Here is a 19,562-nt window from a genome sequence, read left to right on the forward strand (position 1 = left end):
TCTTTAAAGGCTGAAGTGCTTCCCTCGCTCACTTCTGTTCTTAAGACGATCTTTTCTCTCCTTTTTCCCCCTGTCTTGCTTCACACCACAATTAACCGAGGAATTAATTCACACACAGTCCCTCAGCCAGATGCATATATACATGAAATACTGAAGAAAGCATCTCTGTTTGCAAATCTTAACTCCCATACACGTGGTCTGAGGTTTCAGTAGGTAAGTTATTGGGTGAAAAAAATATTTTGTAAGAGCAGCTGGATGTGAGATTCTCAGGCTAGTGACATTTACGGTATTACTCTACTACCAAGATGAGATTTTTTTTTCTTTTTTTTTTTTTCCTTCACCCTCCCTCAGTTTATAATTTCCTTGCAGGCTTTACAGGACCAGTTGTAATCCCAAATTACCAGTGGCATTTAACCCCCTCACCACCAGAGCACTGTACCGTGATCAATAAGGACGGCCACCTTAAAGTTTAACAACTTGAAAAGCAGGGTTTCTCTACCTCCATTGCAGCTATGAAATGCAGCAGAATGCTGCACAGAGTTAGAAACATTTGTTTTAATCAGCGGATGGGATCTGATCTCATATTAAACAGATTCCATCACGGAGTGCTTCTTTACAACCACATACGTTTTCAGTCAAAAATATCACAAAACGGGGGGGGGGGGGGGACGGGGGGGACAACGAAAGACTCCTTGCTTTTACTGTACTCTCCCAAATCCAGAGGGTGCAAGAACAAAAAGGGAGGAGAAGATTTTTTATTTCTTTTTTTAATTATTTATTTATCGCAAAAAGCACTCACCAGAAGACCTAATGCAGTTATTCCACTCAACTGCCAATAACGGCTGGAGCCCCTCGCATCAGGGTAATGCAGCAATCCCGAAAGTACCCATTTTAATCACACGCCACCAAGTTTAGCAATGCCGGGCTTTTGCCTGGATAAAATGACCTTACCCACAGGAGTCTCCCGAAATATCCCTCCGGTGCGATCAGTCAGCGAGGCGAGTGCCGGTCACCACACTGCGCACTCGGCCGGAGAAGCCCCGTGTTTACTCCTGGGGCTGAGCTGGCCGCCAGTGCCGCGGACGCGGCGCCCATCCATCCACCGCTGCCAGCTCCGCCGCGGGCGCAGGTAATTCCATACAGACTTCGGCGGCCCCCCGCCCTCCCCCCCCCCCCCCCCCCCCGAGTCGCCCCTTCCTTCCTAGTTCAGAAAGTGCCCGTGTCGCCGGCGGGAGGTACCATCCAGGTGCAGCGGAGGGGGGGCTGGAGGAGGGGGCGGCCAAACTGGGGGCCACCGCGCCGCCCGCGGGCAGCTCGCGCCCAGCGCGCCGCCGCCGAGGGCCGGATCCCGGCTGCCGCGCACAAGTGTTGGGCGAGCGGCGGGGGCCGGCGGGGGCTCCGGGTGCTGGGCAGCTTGGGGAAAGCGCTGCGGGGGAGAGCCGGGGGAGGGTGCTTGCCGGGTCCTAGCACCCGCACCGCCGCGCTAAGAAAAAAAAAAAAAGAAAAAAAAAGAAAAAAAAAAGGGGGGGGGGGGGGGAGCAATCGCCAAAGGGGAAAGAAGAAAGGGGGGGAAAAAAAGAAAATCTGTCGTCCGCTTGGCCCGAACGATACTAGTCCCCGGTGAAAATGACAAGTGATCAGCAAAGAAGAGGAGGTCTTGACTGACAACCACAATCCACCCAAAATATCCTAAGGAGCAGAGGAAGAGAGGGAGGGAGAGAGGCGAGAGAAACTGCAGTGCACAACGATCCCTGCGCTCCGCCGCGATGGGCTCGCTGCGCTGCACGCGCCCTGCGCGGGCCCAGCCGGCGGGGAGGTGCCGTTACTGCCCCCCGATGGACGCCTCGGCGCCCGCACCGCCCCGCCAGCGCCGGCTTCGGAGGAGGGGTTTTTGGGGTGGGTGGGGAGAGGAGGGAGCGAGGCGGGGAGGGCCCTTCGGAAGGGATCCTGGAGAAACTCCTGGGCAGCGGGCCTCCCTCCCGGCGCCGCCCGGCTCCCCGCGCCGCCTCGGCCCGCAGCGCTGGGGCCACGCCTGCCCGCGGCGGGGCCGGGGCCGGGGCCGGAGCGGGAGCGGGGCCAGGGCGGGAGGGGGAGGGGGAGCGGGAGCGGGCCCGGGAGCGGGGCTGGGCCGGGAGCGGGAGGCCGAACGCCGGGCGCGCAACATGCGCGGGGGTCAGACTGCTTCGCTTTTCCTGTTGTGGTTTACTCCCCCCCCCCGCCCTCCCGCCCCCTTCCCCTCCGATTTCCGAAGCGAAGTGTTGTTTTAGGAGAGATGATACATTATCTATTCTTGGATTTTTATAAGGCAAACTGTGGGCCTCGTTGTTGCCATGGGATCTTCTTTGTGCAAACTCTCTGAACTGTGTGGGAACAATTTTATTTCTTTCCCTTCAGATTTTTTTTTTCCTTCTCTGTAACTCTTCTGAAGATATGTATCAAAATGTAACTGCATTATTGCCAATTAAGATTAACAGCAGCTGCAAGGTGCATCTAATTAGGAATGTTAATTACTTCATGAAATAAATAGTCATCTGCAGACGCTTATAATACTAAACAAATGCTCTATAAAACGTAACTCTAAAATTCTGTCGCTCACCCCAATAAATCTTACCGCATCCCTGCACAAAGGTGCGGGGGAGTAGATACCCCCTCTTCCCTAGCACTGGCCCTGCAGGTGCACGCTCACAGGAACAGACACACAGAGTTGCCTGTACATAGGTAGACAGTTGGGTCAGATGCATCTCATATGCTTTAAGACCCATTGAATGGGGGTATGGGGGTGTGGAGGAGAGGGAAATACCTGAGCAATGTGAAACACGTGCAGTTATGTATCTGTTTAAGTCTGTGTAAATGGTGCTGTCCAAAACAGGGACAAAGACACTAGGCAGCATTCAGTTGCCACCAAATCCAGCCTGGCTTCCTTGTAGGACCATAGAGACGGATTCAAACTGCTACAGTTTTTAAACCCCCAACATCTTACAAGAGAAGAGAAGAGAAGAGCAGCATGTGGGAAAGTGTGATTTTATTACGGAACATGATAAAGGATTATCGATAGGCAGATAACGTGCCACGCAGAATCAGTGGGTTGCAGGAGAGGTGGTAGCTGTCGCAGAATTTGTGGAGCCCGCTCCCACCCCACCCTTCCTTATAGCAGAACAGCATTCTTCGTGTTGGATAAAATATAGAAGAAACTAGAAATGAATGCAAAAATCAATAGTCAAAATTCAATTTTAAAACAGAGAAATTTATGTGATTGGTTAAATGAGGCATTCAGATGCTACTATGATGAGTGATCCATTTGCATGGGTAGGTAAAAGAGGGACATGAAAAACTTTCTGGGATTCTCTCTGTGGATCAGTAAAGGGCATTTTAAGTTAGCTGAATGACTCATACTATCTACTTTAGAGAGCTGGTTTGCGTGCTTGATTTAGAAGCCCAGGCATCCTAGCTGGTTGACAGAGAGCAAGAGAGGGAAGAAAGAGGGGCTCCCAAATTTGATTCTCGCCGTTATCCTTTGGGAGAGCTGCTTTCTCACCACTGAGGAGTGATACCCAACTCCCAGCACAGGCACCTCTGTTATGGGACATCAAGAGTCTTCTCTGCACCCAGACACGACTACAACTGCTTGAAGGCTGTTCATGCTCTGCAATGGGCAAAGAGTAGGAAGGAGGTACTGGGGATTAACATGCTGGCCAGGCACTCAGCCATTTGCCTTTAGTTCCTGAGTTTTACGGATTTCTCTTGCACTGATAGGCAAGTCAATGAAATCTCTCTGTCCTTTTGTTCCTTCTCTGTACAACGTTAGTTAACACTGTTCTTATTCAGAAGGGTGCAGTGAAGATAAAAAACAATGTTTGTGAGGCATTCCTATACAGTGCTCACAGGAGCTATGTAAGTTCCCAGAGCAGCTGATTAAGGGTCTGGCAGGAGAAAGAGAAAATGAAAAAGGGTGGAAGTCAAAACGTGTGAACAAAATACAATATAATCACTAAAATGGCTGAAACCAGACTAACACCACAGAAAATCTGTAGACCATTCACACATGCAGAATACAAACCACCTGTGTTCTTGGGTTAAATTCATCCCTGAGTTAAGGAAACTGGGTTCAGTTCATTTCTGAGTTACTGAATTGCTATTAATAGCAATGTGGTTGTATGGGCTCAAGAAAAAGAGATTTTAGAAATATTTTTTTTTCTTAGCCACATACTGAATCTCTGTTTGACTTTGTCCTCCCATTAATAAGTATATCCCGTATGACACAGAAGGGGATCTCCTTTGTCATCATCAGGCCATGGGTGTTTTCAAGGTATTTCACCAAAGAGAGGAGCAAAATATTAACTGTTCTAAGTATCATTTTAATTCTAAGGCATTCAGTGCATGCTGAATGGGTTTATATGAATGAGTAGTGCACCTTGTATCTGCACAGTCTGTATGATCTTGAGACATTGTGTCCCTTGAAGTATAGAAGAGGCACAAAATGCATCCTCATCCATACTTCAGTGACTTCAAAAAAGATTATCCCATTGAATGTATATTAGGGAAAGTGAAACAGTGCAGTCGAAGTAAACTTCCTTTTCTAAAAGTAATACATATTTAAAATGAAAGGTCTGGCAGAGTATATGGCTTTGAGAGTGGTAAGATCGCGCCGAATGCTTTTGGTTAGTAAATTCAATCTGCTTGAATGGACAGCACCCAAGAGCTAATACTATCCCTTAGCCGCACGGTGTCCTTCAAAACTTGCTGGCAAGTCTGTCCAGAGGGTCCAATGCCTGGCAGGTCTGGATTTCTCTCTGCCTACTTGTAGACTTCAGCTATTAAATAATGTTTCCATTTGTATATTTATTTCCCACCTTTTAACAAATGCAGTGGGAGAAACAGGCTAAGTAACACAAAACACTAGCACTTGCACATTCTCTTGGTTATGTGCATATATAATAGAATTATGACATGATATAAATCTAACAACATGGAAAAGAAGCATACTTTTATGGATTAAAAAAATAGTGAAATCAAAATTTCTGAAATACACCTTCACTCCTCCACTAAAATCACCAAACAGAAGCCCTGCTCATGTAAAAATCTACATCTGAACCCCATAAACTGCAGTCTGAATTTAATTACTAAACAGTTTCAGTAAAACAAAAAGGTCAGCATTCTATCTGTAATTTTTTTCTTTTCCCCTTTTCAAAACACAATTGCATTGATCTTATTAAAAAACAGCTTCCCTTTTTGTCCACTTTTGGCATGACTAAGTAGTCAGGAATGCTTCAGAGTGAACAAGGTAAAACCTGAAAACTGCTGTCTGGTTAACTTCTTTAATGCTCCTTGAATTCTTGCGTACTACTAATTAAGTTTTATTTATGTTGTGTGGTTTATATATCGTACATTACATATTCCATTTTTTTAGTAAGTTTACACAAGAGTGTTCAAGAGAGCAGATATTTTATAAAGAATAATCCATAATTCCACATCATGTGAAAATTTCAAAAGCGATTTCCCTTACAGAGGAGCCTGACTAAAGAACATATAACTAGACAGGGAATAATACTCATAACAAGGAGATTTAATCACAACAATTCTCTTTTATAGTCTTAACTGCAATTATATTTTTCTATTCAGAACTACATATACCTTTCCGTAAATATGAGCATGCTGTACTCACCGCTGAGCTATGTTGTCCCAAATGCTACAGCTTTACCATACTTTTCTTGTTGTACCATTTTTGTGTGACTAATTCAGGAGCTTTGTGCAGAGCATGTCAGACAGCTCAGGCTATTTGATACACAGCTCTGCCAGGGCTTTGCTGTCTGTATATGCAGCTGAGACTAACTATGTCGGGTAGGCATCAGTTTTAGGTGGCCTGAACGAAGCACTACGACACCTATAGATGAAAAGTGACATGACATAAAAGCTAAATATCTTGTTACTAATTGGGTGGGAAGTACTTTCATTCAGAAAGCCATTCCTTCAAAGCATGCATTTCATTGACTCTTAGTGTTTAAAAAAGATGCAATTAGATAGATATTAAAAAAAATAGCTTAGTTGTCCTGCAACTTACTGCTTTAACCTAATTTAGCAAAGAATAATGTCAAGATAAAGATAATTAAATGCTCATCTCTTGCACATTTTTAATTTAGTAGAATAAATGGTCACTTGCTTTTCCTCTAGTCCCTCATTAGAATATCTCAAGTGAAGACAATATCCAGTCCATAACATATACTTCATCCACTTAATTAAATAGTATTCTATCATGAGATGAGAAAACTAAAAAGATGGGGCATTCATGCATTAGAAAAGATTTGTATGTTTCATTTCAGACTTGCTAGGGGTTTTGGGTTTGGGTTGGTGTGGGTTTTTTGGTTTGTTGTTTTGTTTGTTTTTTTTTTTTTTCCCAAAGACCTAATAGATAGCAGTAATAAGGGATTATTTTCCTTTAAGAATATGTTTACTTTTAGAATATTCAGCAATATAAATCTCATCCAATTCAAATAAAGTCAGTTGAAAGGCTCCTACTACTTCAATAACAGTTACAGAAGGTCTTGCACTTGCACAAGTAACAGATAATTACTGTTATCCAATAAAAGACCATAAATTAGAGGTTTTAAATATAAGCATTATTTGGAAAAAAGTTGCATAAGAATGACTGACCCGAGTTAGAAAAGCAATCCACCTCAGCCAGTGACGTACACCCAGCTGTGGCCAGAACTGGATAACAGCAGGTGAGAAAGGCAGGGCTGATGAAAAGCAAAAGCGATACTCGCATAATAGAACTCCTGACTTTGACAGCCATCAGTTCAGGGGTTTTGACATTTTTTAAATGAAAAGTGTTAGGAATTAAGAGACAGATGTGATCTGCATTGTAATAATAACAATAACAATAAAAATAACAATAATAATAATAATAATAATAATACCATCTAAAGGAAAAGTGAAGAAAGTAAGCAAAACCTTTTTGAGATATCCAGCTGCTTTGTGAAACACTGACTTTTAGTCTTTTAATTAATTTTTTGGTTTTTTCATTCTAAGAATTGCCCCAAGGTAGAAAATGTGCCAGGAAGGCTGATCCTGTGGGCCGAAGCTCCCTTCCCGCTGTGCCACTGCCCTGTCCAGGACACTGCCCAATACCGTCCTCCACTGCCGGCTCCAGCACTGAACCCCTCCGTCGCCAGCAGATATTTTCTCAGAGGAACGGATGTTTTTCATGGCCTCTTGCTTGCCTGTGGGCAGGCTAGGATGGGCGGCAGTGGGACAAGCCAGGGCAGGCTGGGGCAGGTAGGTGCCTGCAGGGCAGCAGGGCAGCATCCTCCCCCAGCAGCGTCCATGAGAGCCTGGAGGCAGCAAGCAGAGCCCAGGGGGAAGGTGACCTGGGCTCCCCAGCTGTCAGGCATGCACCAGGCAGAGGCAAGGGCCGGAGTAGCCCCCGGGGGAGCCAGGAGCCATGCGTCTGGGCAGGCAGAGTTGGGCCTGCTGGTGCCCTCAGGGCCTGATGGCATAGATGCCTGTGTATGCACGGTGGATATTATACACAATTTAATAAATATTCATTATTCAGTCCTGGACATCTATCAAAACCTGCCCGTTGTCACTGAGATGCAATATTGGTACTGTTTGCATGAATGAGGTTGAGGTGGTCATCACATAGCTAATGGGTGCATAATGCAAATTTTCTTCCTTTCACTGCAGGGTCTTCTGTTGCAGCACTCACCCACTACTGGAATGACTTCTGCAGCTTTGGTGGAGGTAGACCAACCAAAACATGAAGTTGTGTAGGTCAGCGTAGCAGTTGCACTGCCAGAAGCAGGGCAGTAAAGTGTTCACTCAGGTGCAGCTCCATATGAATGAATTCCCAAAGAAGTATGGGTACTTTCATCCTGAAATGCATTAAGTGCTAAACTTTTGTATATCAAAAAGTGTGACTGACAAAAACAAAACCAAATTCAGAAACTGTCTGTGTAGATATATACCACTCTGACAGAAGCAGACTAAAAATTAACTGGTTTAACGTTCCTGACTAAAAGTATCCTTTGGAAAGTTATGAAGCAGAGTAAGAGATTGCTGAAGTCAAAGATGTGTGAGCTACCTGCTTCACAGGGCTCATGAATAAACTACAATAAAGCGATACATGTCAAAATTAATTAACTTAGGAAATGTTTATTATTTAGTGTCGCTGATTTTCTGTCTCCCTCCTACACATGCACACGTGTGGTGCATACAGAGACACTTGATTTTGCACTTATCAATGCACCTGATTTAGCAGCTGCAAAGGTTTAACCCAGTTATTAATATAACTTATGAGGATTTGTATGCAGTCAATATTTTTTGCAGCTTCATTTTGCTATTTGGATGCCATAGGGAAATCTAGACCTCTACACACAGGTATGTCCTGTGCATCTGGGAATAATGTATTTCAGGGCAAGACAGGGACAATTCACACAATGGGAAAAAGTAGGGGAAAAATCAAGGTCTTCATTAGATATGTGACAGATCTTGATTAAAATACCTGGACAGGAAGAATATACTAATACATCTAAACTATGGACCACCTAAGATAGTGACAATGACTGTAAAGGAGGTCAGAAAGATTATGAAGGCAAAAAACCAAACAAACAAAAGATAGTGATACAAAACATCAGTTACTGTATGTGGACTAGGTGTTATGGTGGAACATGAATTGGTAATTAAAGTTTAGAACATAATAAAAAGTTGCTGTTTGGAATAACTAAGCAGAAAATTTGCAAGAAGATAAGCAACTGGTTTTAGTTTTGAACAATGCACAGGACACACAATTAGAGACAATTATTTAAGTGCCGCTGCACAATAATCACTGTGAAATATTCAAACAGTTGGAGCAAAAGACCCCAGATCCCTCTAAAAAGATTTCAAAACAACTTCACCTTCTCTTACTGAAATTAAAAAAACCCAAACAAACAAAAAACCATCCAAAAGAGTAACAATGTTAGTTGGTGCAAAGGGCACTGTTCAAAGATATTATGTTACATGCCATGCTTAACACATCAAATCCTTAAAAGAGGGCTAGCTTGATTCAGCAAAAGAGTAAGGGGTCTTTTAGAAATGAAAAAAAATAATCTTTGAAATATGAAATTCACAGACCAATAATTAAAAACTATATATATTAAATTAAATGTAAAACTATAGCAACTCAGCCCTGACAAAAATGTTGAGAATCAACCTGCTAACAGCATATAGCATAGAGAAAAAATATTTTCAGACTTATTAGAAGATGAAGCTTGTCAGCATTGGTAACAGCAGATGATTCAGTAGGATAAGAATTAGTAGAAAAAATGAGTAGACAGAACAGTAACAAGTTGCAAAATATTAAATTTCTAGATAATATTTTTATTGTTCTAGTATGCATGAGGTAAATAACCCTAAGGATGTTAAAACAGTTACGCTACCACAGTTTGAACCAGTTTGCTTCTGGTTCCACAAAAGTCTGGTAGTACTCACAAAGGAAACTATCAATATCACTATCAAAGTTTCTCAAAAATGTCAGCTTAATGTTTAACAGTCTTCAACAAAATCAAAACATAAATAATGATTGGGACAGGAGTTGAAAACAAAACTGGAAGGAAACATTATGCCACTGTATTAATCCATAGTGCATTTTGATCTTGAATACAACATGTGATTAGTTCACCCTATCTCAAAAAACCTCATAATTGGTAATTAGTATTAAACAAAGTAATTAGCAAGGGGATAGCCAAGTATCACACATTTACTCCAAGAGATGGAGGAACACTGAACAGAGTAGGTCTATTTGGTGTGCAAAAGACGATACATCTGCAATCTCTAAAGTTACAGTAGCGTAAGGTCAAATGCTTTTTTAACATTATATTTTAATATATATTATGTGTTATTTTATACAAGAATGAGGAGGCAGACAGTGAAGTTATGATGTGGCATGTTCAAAACAGATGCATTACAAATAAGTAAATTTTATAATTCATTCATTGCCTTAGGATGTTTTGCAAACCAAATTAAAATCAGTTACAAAAGATTAAGTACATTCTTGTTGGAGAGGCCTCTCTTTTGTATTAAACAATAATCAGACTACAACTTCTCAATTAGAAAACGCCTAAACTACATGTGGCAAAGTGGAAGGACACCAGAGAAAGATCTCGATCAACTCAACTTGTTTCCTTCACCCTTTGCCTAGGCTTCTTCTGCTAGTCATTCTCAGAGACCAGAGAGTGGGCTAGCTAGGTCTTTGTGCTGAGTCTCCATGGACGTGTTTTTTGCTTTTATGGTACATGAACTGTGAAGGTTTGGCATTATTGAAGGAGTTAACGTACATTATACAGGGTTAACGCAAGACGGAATCTGGAAACAAGGAATGTTACTTGCCTGGGCTTAGTGTACAGGAATTTGATTTTCCATTGGAGTTTACTGCTAGCTGAAAAGGAAGTAAAAAACTGCTACCAGGTAATATTTCATGCACTAATTGAATTTTCATTTTTACAAGTGTAAGTAAGCAGATATTATGAATGCAATGGGAAGAAGGCCAAGAGATACTGAAAATGCAGGAAATTTGGGCTGAATTTCAGTTCTGTCTGTCATGCACTGTTAATAAAGATATTGAGCTGTATTAGTTATATCAGTCAGTTCAAAATGGTACAACTTATACTTTTACATGTTTGGGGTTTTTTTTAAATCAATTTATTCCTGCCCTACAACCTGTAACCTTACTAGCAGAGCTGCTGGTGTTTCAGGAAGGTTCAAAATGCTGTTCATGGGATGGAAACCTTCCTAACATTCCTTGAGGTTTGGAGTGACTAAAAAATGCATTTGTGGGTGATGGCAGCATGGCAGTACCTCTGTGATATCAGTAGCAAAGGGGTTAAAGGAAACATGGCTAGGGGGGTAGGGATGGTTCTGTTGCTGTCTGACTCTTTCTTCAAGCCTATAGAGAAAAACGAGAGCCTTGGTGAGAGAGTATTGTACAGTACTGAAATGCTATGTGGTGACAGGACAACTTTACAGTATGAACAAATTTGAGGCTTCACACAGCTTAATAAGGGTGCCAGCTTTTCCTGATGTGAATATATAAACAACTTTGTCGAACTTCTGTTTACCATGTTCTGAAATTCATATTTCCTAGATCCAATGTTTTCTTTCTTTTGTCTTTATTTCTTATGTTAAGTACTCTCTTGATATAAGAAGCAGCATAAAGAAATGCTACAATTTTAGCATGATTTTTACAGAAGATCCGTGACAGCAGAGAAAGCAAGCTGCAGACAATGAAAAACGGAGGATCAGCGATTACTCAGATTCACAAGAACAGTCCTTTATAAATTTGTTCTGTGGACCTGGAAGAAACTTCCATTTCAATGTGTAGTTTTGCCTTGCTTTATCTTAAAAATGCCAGTTCGTTTCAAAGGCCAGAATTCTCTCTTCTTACGGGGCAACAAGCTGTTCCTTATGAGGACAACAGTGACGGTGTAGCATTTCCTGAAAGAAGAGAGATGACTGTCAATGCAAAGGAGAAAGTTTTTTCAGTGGTGGAGACAGATGAATCAGAACAAGAAAGAAGAATAAAGGCAGAGAAGAGTGTCAGGGTCTGAAATGAAGGCAATGTGATCTGAATGTTGATGAAGAGGCATTGACAAGATGAAAGATCTCTCTCTCTGTTGTGCTTTCGCCCTCTCATTTCCAGTGTGTAAAATCTGTCCTGTTGACACACTCTTGCGCTCTTTTTATATCACAAAACTGGAACAAGTGGGATTCACAATCGGTGGTGGTGGCAGAGCCCCTGTGACAGATACTTGCTAAGAGAAGGGCTCAGCAGCTGCCTCCCATTCTCCCCCATGTTTTGAGATCCTTCAGTCCATGAGACTGGACTTTATCAAGATTTGAGAATTCTTCTCTGAGTAATTCAGGCTGATAACAAATAAGGGAGGTCTATGAGGTACTGACAATTCACATCCACTCTCCAGGGAAACATACAGTATAGTGAAATACATTAAGTACTTTACCTATATGTAATTTAAGTGTATTCATAATGTAATGTAGTTCTCTGTTGGATGTCAGTACTCAGAGGAAATCCTGTTCTGGGGAGAAAAAAATAATCCCAAGCAGACATGCCATGTCTCAAAATAAAAGGTTGCCAAACTTTAAAAAACATAAACCACCTTCATAGTAGGTACATCAAGAACTGCTGAAGTTCTTGCTTCAACACATGCTGCTGCACTGGTGAAAATGATACCTTCCATCCATCAAGCCGTTGGTTTTGATAGAAGTTCCTTTCAAAGAATCTGGGTCTTCAGATGAACATAGCTGCTGTTCAGAACAGTGTGTGTTCTCCCAGTAAATATTTTTGTACAGTGTAGGTCCAAATATAGTGACCTGTATGTGTATAACATGGACCTAAATGGGTTGTCATATTGTGAAATGTGTAATATACAGGCCACAGAACTGTACAGTGAGATAAAAAAATATTTTTTTGAAGTTTACATGCTATCTGCGGTAATACCATCTTAATTGCCCTACTGTATAATGGCTTTTTGTAATACATCTGAAGCTTTTTTTTTTTTTTTTTTCCCTTCTGTAGTGCAGCTACAGGGAAACCTGTAGCTGTACTGCAGAAACCAGTGGTGTCACTGGAATCAATCAAGAAAAACAAGGAAACCAAGGTGCTATTTTAAATCCTGCACTCTTTTGTAAAAGGCATGTTCACTTTTGTGGCTAATTTGCCTGATTGAGAAGTAAAAATTAAATCATACATTTATCTACATGATATATAGGAGTCATGAAGTTTAGTTAGTTAATACTTGTGTAGCTTTCCATAAAGGTAAAGTACATTTGATAATTGTTGCATATTTAACAGTAAAAAGTAGGCAAAACAGTTTCGTTGGATTTTTTCAAAGGCACACATATAGAAGGTTTCCCTCAAATTCAGTAGGTCTTGGATGCGGTAAAATCTGATTTACTGAGATGCTTGAATCAAAGCAGATTTCTTACCTTGCTATATACTGTGTGTATACTGTTATTTCAGCATTTTAAAAAAGGTTGTTTAAATTTGCCTAAGCACAGTTTTAAAAACTAAATATAACTGCAGTGGATGCAAATTGCTGGGACATCCCAAACAAAATTTTTAGCTGGTGGGCAGTTGCCTGGAGCATCAGACTTCTAGGTGCTATAAAACGACTGTAGCCTTTCTTCCGGCTTTGCCATGTCAGAGCCTTGGAAAGCCAGGTTGGTTTGCTGCTGATAGTGACCATGCGGTAATGTGGATGTGTGGAAATGCTTTGCGTCTGGGCCCCTCATCTTTTGGGGAACAAAATTCAAAATTAAGTATTCCACTGAGACGCATAAATTTGCTTTAGGAGAAACTGTAACTGCCTAACTTCACCTCCATCTCTTTTCACACTTAAGATCAATGTGTTACAATACAATTAGTGCAGCCTTGTATCCAAGCCACACCTTAATCTGATCACACTTGTGTTGAGCAAAAGGCATGAATTATAAAAGAAGCTGTTAATGTTAATGCAACCCTAATCTATTAGGATAATTAGGAAATTCTAATCTGTTATTAACCATGTTTCAAAGACAGAGAAAATACACCAAAAAACCCCAAAACTGTAACCCAAACCCAGTTTCTTTGGATGAATTCCTATTCACATTTTCAGTTCTGAACTGAATACTTGTCAGGTGCAAGGACAAGTTCAAATATTAGTGTTCAAAGGCAGAATGTCATCAAATCGGCTGCTGTTATGTCTTGTACATCATTATCATAAGGATAATTAAAATTCCTACCAGGTTGAAAACACCTAATACCAATATCCAATTTAAAAAAAAAATAAAAAAAACATAAATCACAAAAAGAAAAAATATACATCTTTTTGATTACTATACATAGTATTAGGGTTTGGTACAACAAGCAGTTAACTAACAATGCATTTTCTCAGGACATGGGGGTATAGAAATCATGTGTCAATGAGAACTTTGTATATTTGTAATAATTTTTACTATCTCTGGTCAGTACATTCACATTATATCACACACATTTTCATATTGTGTAGTAGGGACCTCTTCTTGCTGATACACAGAGATACAATAAAGAAGGATTTAGTATTAATGAGAAATTGAAGGATTATAGACAGAGGATTTTTTCAGGTCATTTGTTTCCTCTTTCCTGTTTCATTTCCCTGCAGTTCTCTGCAATGCCTTACTTACCTCTCACATATTTATTTTGTGTGGTTTGACATTACATTAAAAGTAAAACCATTGAAATAAATCACCAAAATATTGATGCCAGACTGTTCTGAATCTGTGACTTATGTTTTACTGCATCTTTATGAATTTTTAAAACAGAAATACTTACAGTAAAACCACCAAACAAAATTTGGGAAAAAACCACAAAACCCAAGCCACTAACCAAAACCCAACTCCTCGACAAATCAAAATCTGGTTTATTATTATATCAGCACTGATGGAAACAATTTCAGGTATTTCCACAAAAACTTACAGAGTAATAAAAAAAAACAACCGCCACCACACAAAAACCAAAAAACCACCACAAATCCCCAAAACAAAACACAAAACAAAATATAAAAGAAATTAAAAATACCCAATCCAAAATGTAAAAGAAATTGTAAGGCAGTTTCTTAAGAGAAGTAGTGAAACATTCTTAAGCTACTCTTTGATTTTAAATAGAGGCATGTCTGTCATTAATGGCCATGAAAACAGTAAGCTTCTTTGTCAGAGGATCACAAATTGAATAGTTACTTCAATTAGTTTTAAAAGATTTGCCAGATGAATACCAAGAAAACTTTGCAATGTATTGTAACAAATCAAAACAAATTTTCTGCCATTGCAATTTGTGATGCTAACTTTGGTAATTAAGACAGAATAATCTTCCGTAACTTTATAGGCACTCAGAGTGATGTTATTATCCTGAGCTCATTGTCCAGACTACCTTTGTAGGCACAGGGGAGAAACAGGAGCTGTTTTAAAATGTTTCATCTCAGTAGCATAGACATCTTAAGCAAACCTCACCTTTGAAGGACTTATTTCACTCTCTCAACTACACAGGAAAATGGATGAAAAGCCTGGAAATAAAAGGTACATGACAAATGCCTAAACCTGCATGTGGTTATTCCTGTCGTTAATATGTAAAGAGGATGTAAAATAGTAAGTAGAAGTGAAACTGAAAATTCAGAAAGTAAGACATTACACACACACAAAAAAAAGAGGTTCGCCAATAGTTCCAACAGTGGTAGTAAGAAATACTAGCAAAATTTATAGAGATTATAAAAATATATATAAATTCCTATATTTATGACCTTGCATGCAGTACAAGGATTCCAAGAGGTAGTTAAAAAAGCTACTCACTTGTAGAAATACCTTCTTCTATACCTAGAAACATGGAAAAAGATAAACATAATTCTCTCTTGGTTTTATGATGCTTTATAATAGCATACTTATGCAGACATTCAACAACTTTTGCAAAATAACAGCTCGTTACTAATATAATGAAATCTCTAAACACCTGAAAAGCAAATAGGTAATTGTGACTAATGAGCATCAGGATTAAACCTAAACATAAAAGCACATTTTAACCCACAAATAGCTCTCTTCTTATATTTTCTGATTATTTCTGACATGATGGCCAAAGCCTTATAGGAGAAACCTGTGTATTTCTTAAAAAAAAAGAGAATCAAGTGAAGATTATAAATTTTCTAAGGAATCTCATTGCTGAAATTGCTCTAACATCTACTGTCCTGTGTCAGCGGGCTTCAGTGAAACTCAGGGAAATATTTTCACTTATTTCACTGATTACTGCATCTCAAAATGGGGACCAGCTAAAGTCACTTTCTTTTCTGGAATAAGCTGTTTGATACCCTTTCTCTGATTTCTTTTGTTTTAATTAGCTGGTGAATGTCATTAATTCTTTTTTCAGTTCCTGTACTGAGATTCCATTCATGGGAACTCCCTTAACAGTTTGTTTGCATGGAGCATGGAAGAAAGTTAAGACAAACCAGCTTAAGATATCTATTTCACTGTGTTTATGTTACAGTACAACATATGGATGGTTTACATCAGAAAGTAAGTATTAAATATGACATACTTCTGGTTTTGTATGGGATTATTTCTTGGGGATTTTAACTCATTTACTTCAAATTTACAACTTAAGTTGCTTTAATTTTTACCAGCAATTCTAGATACTTACCTAAACTATGTCTGATATGATGGAAAATACACCCAGAACTGGAGAAAGACTCCTGTCTCTTACTTATGCCTGTTTCTCAGGGCATAGTCAAATCCTCAACAGCTATTGCTTTTCCTCAGGGTTATGTCACTTTGGCTAGTACATTTTAATGACTCATAATCAATTTTAACTTCTTTTTCTCTTCTAAGTGGCAAGGTGCTGCAGTCCTCAATGGGACAAGAGAACAAAACTGGAGAGTTTCAACAATAAGGAATATTTATTGAGTCACTCTTTCTTTTCCATCTTTTCCATACTGAACTTGTGTTTGCACTCAGAACATTTATCTAGCTTCAGAGATGATCACTGCTTGATGTTATCATGCAATATTAACAGTGTGATGTGCAGATAGGAATCTGCACATACAAAAAAAGTATGATACTGCAGATTATACCTCCATGTGATATAATACCGGCAGCTAATGGCATCTATGGCTATTGTTTCATTGTGAAGAAATTAGCAATCTTTAAAGCTGTTTTCTTGCTTGAGATTATTAATTTTGACACTTGTCACTGTAATTCTTCCCTGCAGCCATATCTGCAGATGTTCTCAAAGGTAATTAATTATAAGAGAAAAGGATCTCACTTTTTAGGGGGAAATGTCACCTTTGTAACAGCCAAGGAAAAAAAAAAACCAAAAACAATCCACACCACAACTAATTAAAAATCTTTCCCCAGATTTCCCTTCTCACCAAAAGGACAATGTGACATAGCACGAAAAAATTCTAACTAGTCTGTAGTGTGTCAATAAACTTTCAATTTAATGGATACTGAAGCAAAAAGACATCAAAGCTAAGGTTGTAACTCATTTGTTTTGTCAAGAAGTGGTTGAAAGTGCTTAAGATATCCTTAAATTGTAATCAATGTCCTTTTCTCTCTCAACTGTACTTAGTTTTTATTCTTGTGGTTACAACTATTTGGTCATTAATTGATTTTTTAAGGCTTGTTTAATTATAATCTGCCTGTAAAAGTAGCAAGTTTAGAGAAAGGTAGAGAGAGGCTCTATTAGACAGGGGAAAGCAGAGAAAAAAGTGTTTTTTTGAAAATAAGTGTATGCTTATCATCAGGACTGCAGGTCTAGAAAGAGAGAAAAAAAAAAGGAAATTCCTAGTTCACATGTGATTTTTTTATATTTCAGGCCTTTATCCTTATGTTTTGAACTTTGAACTCTTTTCCCACACACACACCCCTGCACCCTCCCCCCCCCCCCCCCCCCCCCCCCAAATTAAGCCAATTTTATTTTTCACCCAATTAGTAGTAAAAAGTGATGGAAAGAACACTCTTAGGAAGAAATTCCAAAATTATCTGTGGGAGAAGCTGGTAGAAAATAACAGGTGAAACATGACTATGAGAGAGTGATATTGTGAAGGTACAGGTCATCTGCTGGCAGTATCTATCAAAGCGTTTAAGTCTTATTTCACTGGCCAAAAAGAAAAACAAACCAGAGACATGGTGAATAAGGCAAGTACAAGGCCTGATTTCAGAAAATGGTTTGAAAGGTGTTGCTCCAGGTTATTCAAAGCTGATGTGACATAATAACTGAGACAAAGTGACAACAAGTTTGCAGTTTGGTCTTCCCCATTAATTGTATCTAAAGCAGACATACTTGAATCCATTCCCTTCCTACATTGATGAACCTTCTGATTTCTCTGATACCTAAATTTCCAACAGACTTTGGGTGTCCTGACAGTGCTGACACTTTCCATTCATATTCATAAGGACACACAGTACAATTTGCACATAATTTGTCCTAGTATTTTTTTATAATCACTGTGTGCTATTCAGAAACTCCAAATGCAGGCAGGATGTGCAGGACTCCAACACCACCATGGTGAGTAATGAATCTGTTTCTGACACTACTGAATCTATTGCAAACTGCTAAACAGTTTTTCAGTCTTTTCTCCATATTGAAGGAGAATTTAGGTCTTCAGTTTTGGAAACAGCACCCCCAACAGGCTCATGAAAATTTACTATCTAACTTTGGAAAAATGGGAGCCCACACTTAAGCCAATGCCAGAGAAAAGAGAAGTGTTAGACCGCTTAAACTGTGAGCAATAAGTGTCTCAGAAAGTCTGCATCATGGAGTCCAGCACACAGCCTGTGGTCATGCATCAGTCCACCTGAGTGGGAAGCACATCTCTTAGAAGAGAGGGGAGACAGACAGTGGCTGCTAGCCATTTGGCCCATCCCAAGGTTGAAGAGTGCAGTTGATGTTCAGGCTGGTGTCCCTGACCACCTCTCTCACCCTGGAGAAAAGGGAGCAGAAGACACTACAGCAATGCTGCTTCTTCATCCACAATAAGACTCTGCTTGGCCAAACCCATAAGGATCCTTGCAGCCCCTTGTCGCTGTTTGTCTTTTGTCATTTTCTGAACAAGTTTGTTACAGAAAGGGTGTGCGGCAAGTTCTGTGAAGACACTGACATGCACATGCTTTCTATATAGGGGAAGACATGGGACTAGGTATGTACCCAAAGTGGATTACAGTATAAGCATTTGTTGAATTTCCTGGCAGAGTGCAAGAGCTTGTGCAGTGTGTTTTGCACCAAGAGGGCCTGGCTGTGTTTTAAGTGTTTCAGGACTACTCAGCAAATGTGATGTTGATGCATGAGGAAGGGTCCAGAATGAGGCAACTACTACTGTCTTTGGGAATGTCTTCACTCCCATGTTCAGCTCTAGTTAAAATGAAGCTGAAATTTGTTCAGAGACCTCTTATGGTTCACTACATTTACTTACAACTCCTATGAGACTTTCTGAATAGGAGAGGGGCTAGGAGGTGACAACAGTATCCTTGTTTGTACACCCAAAAGGATGAAAAGATTTGATGGCACCAATGTAGAACCAAGTATTTCCCCATGTGAGTAGGCAATCTCTGTTTACAAGAAAAAGATTCGGCCAAATTATCAGTCTGCAGCAAGCAGTGTAACTCAGGATGTTCTTGGCCTGGTTAAGCAGTCATGCCTGCCCTAGATCAGTGGGAAAGCTGGAGCCAGAATGGGTCTTCTCATTTTTATAAGCTATGTTCTGGAAAGAGGGGTTATAGCAATTGTTAAAAGGTGGCATTTGAACTGCTGAGAAGTGGAGTCCTTTTAATCCTTTTCCTCCTCATGTTTCCATTGGAATTGTTAGCTAAAAACACACAACAGAGAGAAGATATAAAACATCCTTCAACTTTTCTATGAAGCAGTGGGGTTGCCAAAATTCATGCTCAATCCATCTCTAAATAATCCTCAGTAAAGCAGTTTTATTATCACCTATCCCTGAGGACAAGGTAGCTGAAAGTAAGGTAGCTATATAATAGCTCTCCCACCCTCCAGATGTCTGTAGAAATTTCTCACT

At 40.1% G+C, this 19,562-nt stretch overlaps 1 protein-coding gene across 1 annotated transcript in view; it reads right to left on the minus strand.

Moving 5' to 3' along the window:
- IL1RAPL1 (interleukin 1 receptor accessory protein like 1) overlaps positions 1-17,207 on the minus strand; it is a 777,597-nt gene extending 760,390 nt beyond the window's left edge. The window contains exon 1 of the mRNA XM_080377620.1: positions 952-17,207. The gene's annotated coding sequence lies outside the window, so the exon portion shown is untranslated. The remainder of the gene's footprint in view (positions 1-951) is intronic.
- Between the last annotated feature and the right edge of the window lie 2,355 nt (positions 17,208-19,562).

This window comes from Falco punctatus (assembly GCF_963210335.1).
Source record: "Falco punctatus genome assembly, chromosome: 2".
NCBI classification, from domain to species: Eukaryota; Metazoa; Chordata; class Aves; order Falconiformes; family Falconidae; genus Falco; species Falco punctatus.